Raw genomic sequence first — 5,626 nt, forward strand, 5'->3', positions numbered from 1 at the left:
TTGTGGTAATTTATAAGGGAATAATAAAGAAACAAGAGCCTGGCCAGTGGTAGCACAGTGAATAGAGCTTCAACCCAGAATGCTGAGGTCTCTGGTTGGAAACCCGAGGACCCTGCTTGAGTGTGGGTCACTGGTATGAGCACAAAGGTCACCACTTGAGCCCAAGGTCACTGGCTTGAGCAGGGGGTCACTCGCTCAACTTGAGCCAGAGGTCACCAGTCCGATCTCAGGTCTAGGAGAAGCAATCAGGGTATAATTGTAATTGTTATAAAGTACTGCACCCCAGATTCTGCACTTGATCTTAGCCAAAAGGCCGAGAAGCGATGCACCCCAGATTCTGAAAGGCACTGTACCTCATTTCATCGAGTTCACATAGAGACACCCAGTCCAGATGAATATCGAAAAGTTTTATTAAAGGAGGAAATTTATTAAATATGCCAAATGCATATATCTTAGACAGGGCAGCAGTCCCAAATCATGTGTCTCTTTAATATTCTTGGGGCTGGTTATATACCCTTACTTATACATGGGCAGGGGGAAAGCTTGACATCATGGCATACGCTTATAACCTTTGTTTTCACCTATACAGGTTTGGGAAAAGGATGAGGTGAGGGATGGGACACAATTCATTAGAAAGTTTATAACACTTGTCTATAGGATTCATAAGAAACGTTTCCACACATTAAAACTTACAAGGTAACATAATAGTAAAAGTGTCACTCTACATATTAAAAGATATTCCTATATTTTCTGGTGTTCAGCTGCCATTCTTTTGTTCAGAAATATATATATATATATATACACACACACACACACACACACATACACACATTAACTACATGGTTTCAGGAAGGGGGGTAGTTTCCATGGGGACAAATGCCTGTAAATGGCCCATCAATATAAGAAAAGATTTAATTTAATTTTTTCTCTTCTTGCATCTGGCTAGCTATTCACTCGCTTCCTCAAAGGTGTGGGGGAGGTCAGAGAATCCAACTCTCCTTCCCCTCTGCATTTACAATACAATGTCATCGGCCATCCTGATTTTATGCTAATCACACAAGCATAGAAATCACAATTACAAAATCTCTCTGCACCTAGCCCAAATTAATAAAATGTTCTTTAAGCTTCCTAAAATATTAATATTAATTCTGCAATTTTGATACCTTACAACATAATGAAGCAACAAGTTGATGTCTCTCTCTCTCTCTCCCTCTCTCTGTCTCTCTCAAATATGAAAGAGTATCTTCCAACAAAAAATAAACAAACTCCAAAATCATGACTGACTCATTCATGTTCCACTGAGTCTTGAAATGCTGAGGAACAATTGAAACTTTTTCTTTCCAGACTATTCACCTAAGTTTCTGTTGACTTGTGCAATCCCTGCAGGTTCTAAATTCTTGTGCCTTCACACACTGAGACTGAATGATACCATCAAACACAATTCTCACTGTACAGTGAAACTCTCTGATCCCAACACCGATTGAAGATCTGGAAGTTCCTTATACCTAACAACAGTTAACTTTTATGTAAGTTATACTACAATAAATAATAAACCGGCCCTGGCCGGTTGGTTAGCTTAGTCAGTTAAGTGCATTGTCCCAAAACAGAAGGGTTACAGATTCAATCCCCCATCAAGGCACACATGGGAAGCAACCAATGAATGCACGACTGACTGAGTGGAACAACAAATGAATTCTTCCCTTCCCCCTCCCCTCTTTCCTTTTCTCTCTCTGTCTCTCTCCATGTCAATCAATAAATAAAAAAATAAAAAAATTGAGCCCTGGCCAGATAGCTCAGTTGATTGGAGTGTCGTCCCAGAGTGTGGAGGTTGCTGGTTCAGTTGCCCAGTTTAGGCACATACAGGAGAAGCTTTGTGCTCCTGTCTCTCTCTACCTGCCTCTCTCAAAAATAAATAAATAAAAACCAAACCAAAAAGGAAATGGGAGAATATTTAATGACATGAAAAGATGAGCATCACATATGTTAATAAAATACATATAGTGTAAAAAAATTCATGTGTAAGGATATGCATCAAATTGTTAATTTCGCCTGACCAGGCGGTGGTGCAGTGGATAGAGCGTCGGACTGGGATGAGGAAGGACCCAAGTTCGAGACCCCGAGGTCACCAGCTTGAGCGCGGGCTCATCTGGTTTGAGCAAAGCTCACCAGCTTGAGCCCAAGGTCGCTGGCTCCAGCAAGGGGTTACTTGGTCTGCTGAAGGCCAACGGTCAAGGCCCATATGAGAAAGCAATAAATGAACAACTAAGGTGTCGCAACGCACAACGAAAAACTGATGATTGATGCTTCTCATCTCTCATCGTTCCTGTCTGTCTGTCCCTGTCTATCCCTCTCTCTGACTCTGTCTCTGTAAAAAAAAAAAATTTTTAATTTCTTCTCTATTTTTTAAATGTTCTAAAATGATGATATATTGCTCTTGTAATAGTAGAAAAAATAAAAATAAAAATTATTTTATAAACTGTCCTTGTGACTTCTTTTTACAATGTCACAAAGAGATGGGTATTCTGTTAGCTAATTCCACAGTTTTCATAGAGAAAACAGAGTCAGTTTGATAAATCAATAGAAACAAATATACCTGTAAAAGTTGTTGCCTCTTAAATTTAAGATTGAGGATGAGGTCATGTTCCTTTTAATTTTAAACTCTTGGATGTAAGGTTTTTTTCTTTTAAAAACGCATTCATGGCCTGACCTGTGGTGGTGCAGTGGATAAAGCGTCGACTTGGAACGCTGAGGTTGCCAGTTCAAAACCCTGGGCTTGCCTGGTCAAGGCACATATGGGAGTTGAAGCTTCCTGCTCCTCCCCCCTTCTCTTTCTCTCTCTCTCTCTCTCTCTCTCTCTCTCTCTCTCTCCTCTAAAATGAATAAATAAATAAAAATAATTTAAAAACACATTCATGTTTTATTTTGTTAAATAAATTTTAAAAAGGCCCTGGCCGGTTGGCTCAGTGGTAGAGCATCGGTCTGGCGTGCAGAAGTCCTGGGTTCGATTCCCGGCCAGGGCACACAGGAGAAGCACCCATCTGCTTCTCCACCCCTCCCCCTTTCCTTCCTCTCTGTCTCTCTCTTCCCCTCCCGCAGCCAAGGCTCCATTGGAGCAAAGATGGCCTGGGCGCTGGGGATGGCTCCTTGGCCTCTGCCCCAGGCGCTAGAGTGGCTCTGGTCGCGACAGAGCGAAGCCCCGGAGGGGCAGAGCGTCGCCCCCTGGTGGGCGTGCCGGGTGGATCCTGGTCTGGTGGGAGTCTGTCTGACTGTCTCTCCCCGTTTCCAGCTTCAGAAAGATACAAAAAAAAAAAAAAAATAGAGATAAAATATATCTCAGTGCAATTTTTAAAAATGTATTTTCATCCAGGTTACTTTACCCTCTCCCTTTGCCACTCTGCAGGCAGTGCAAAGGGAAATTAAATACCTACCTGAAAGGCTCTTTTAATAACAGTCAGTATCGAGTAGAGACTAATTATGAGTTGCTCAATATAAAGCATGAGGTTTTTTTTTTAATTGAAGAGATAGAAATATAGCCTCTTAATTATAAACTACATCATACTCTTTTTGGGAGGGCCCTTTGGCTTGAATCCATTACTGATTATATGTCTCATATCACTGTGGGAACCACATTATCAAAACAGTTTTGGCCCTGGCAGGGTGGCTCAATGGATAGAGCATCTTCCCCAGCGTGGGGAAGTTGCGTGTTTGATCCCTGGTCAGGGTACATAGGAGAAGCAACGAATGCATGTACAACTAAATGAAACAAGTTGATGCTTCTCTCTCTCTCAAATCAATGGAAAAAAAAAAAATTTTTTTTTTTTAAGTTTTAAAGTCACAGGTTGTGTATTTGGCGCCCTCTGGTGTATTACTTTTTGAATGACAAAATCACAGTTTACCTTGCAAAGCTGTTAACTACAAGATAAAATGTAAATTTCAGTCCACCTTCCCAGTGTGATTGATCTTTCTTCTTTTCTAGACATCCAAAGAGACTCTTCTCTGCACTTGCCCATGACACTAGGCTGTGACCTTGAACTGGCTCCTTAATCTCTAAATTTCCGTTTCTTCATCTGTAAAATGAGGATGATGAGTATGTGAACAGTATAGAGTTTCTCTTAGGACTAAACGAGCTAATTAGTATACATACTGTGGAAGCCCTGCACATAGTAGGAGCTCAATAACTGCTAGCTATTTTCTGAATGTATATAAACCCAGTCAATACTAAACATGGTTCAAGACAGTAATCAATCTGGTTGGCCAGTTAGCTGAGTTGGTTAGAGTGTCATCCTGAAACATCAAGGTTGCAGGTTAAATCCTGGGTCAGAACATCTACAGGAAGTGACCAGTGAATGCACAATTAAGTGGAACAGCAAGTCAATGCTTCTCTCTCCCTCTCTCTCTCTAAAATTAATCAATTAAAAAAAAAGTGCCTGACCTGCCTGACCTGTGGTGGTGCAGTTGATGAAGTATTGACCTGAATGCTGAGGTCACCAGTTCAAAACCCCCATCAAGGCACATACAAGAAGCAACTACCAGGAGTTGATGCTTCCTGCTACTCCTGCACCCCCTTTCTCATCCTCTCTCTAATAAATCAGTAAATAAAATCTTAAAAAAAAAAAAGCAACAACAACACAGTAATCAATCTTAACTCAGGTGTCACACTCTGCTATTTGAGTAATGTGAAGAATGTTAAAGAGTAGCTGGGGGGAAAAAAGCCTAGGTATGATTCTCGTCTTTGGCCCCATTTTACTGAGCCCATTCATGCCAATTCTGAAGTCTGGAAGCATGTTAAATTTTTTTGTATTCTGCTAGTGCCTATAATTGCAAACCCTTAGAACTACTTGTCTTTTTTTTTTTTCATAGATAAGGTTTTTTATTATATTGTCAGCTGGTTTTTCACTTGAAATCAGCTAAAATCAAATCATGTCTTTATTTTAAAATCTGATCTGCTAACTTAGCATTTTCCACCAACATGGGAAGCAGAAACCTTCACAAGCTTCACCATCTTTTGCTTGGATGCTGCCTTTGTGGGAGCCTTAGCAGCAGCCACTGCTGTCTTTTAAGATGCTTGCTTAGCTTTTCTGCTTCTTTGATAGCCTGATGGCTTATTCTTATTGAGCTTTCCAAACTTAGGTTTCTGATTCCTCTTAGCCATTATATCAGCAAGAGATGCACCAGTGATGGCCCTCTGGAATTTGACTGCGTGGCAGGTTTTTTTCTTTTGAATTTCTTCTGAGTGTCCCTTTGTGCTTTCTTCTGTAAAGAACAGTCCAATTTATTTGTCAAGGATTCCTCTTGGAAAGAAATGCCAACTTGCATTTTGCATTAAGAAATTGGAAAACCTTCCCATTGGTCCTGGAAGAGCACTTGCATGTTCAGGATAGATCTTGTACCCACTGAAACTGCATAGCTTGACCTTCATGGCTGCAGCTGCCAGAAAGAAGGAAAGATAACAAAGAGCTCCCCAAACTGCTTTAACCAACTCTTGGTGTAAGTCCACCACAGGTGCTCATTGCTGCTGGGATTTCCTTGGGTACACCTGACGCTCTTGGTTGCTCTGGGATCCTGTCCTACATTTGACCCAGACTTTCACCTCTGGTACATGCTGTTCCATTGTCTGTCTCAAATG

General features: G+C 41.0%; 2 pseudogenes; both read right to left on the reverse strand.

The window, feature by feature from the left end:
- Positions 1–245: 245 nt before the first annotated feature.
- LOC136311292 (U2 spliceosomal RNA) lies at positions 246–325 on the reverse strand (annotated as a pseudogene).
- Positions 326–4,951: 4,626 nt separating this feature from the next.
- On the reverse strand, positions 4,952–5,419 carry LOC136310767 (large ribosomal subunit protein eL24-like; annotated as a pseudogene).
- Between the last annotated feature and the right edge of the window lie 207 nt (positions 5,420–5,626).

The sequence above is a fragment of the Saccopteryx bilineata genome, chromosome 7 (genome assembly GCF_036850765.1).
Source record: "Saccopteryx bilineata isolate mSacBil1 chromosome 7, mSacBil1_pri_phased_curated, whole genome shotgun sequence".
In the NCBI taxonomy this organism is placed as follows: Eukaryota; Metazoa; Chordata; class Mammalia; order Chiroptera; family Emballonuridae; genus Saccopteryx; species Saccopteryx bilineata.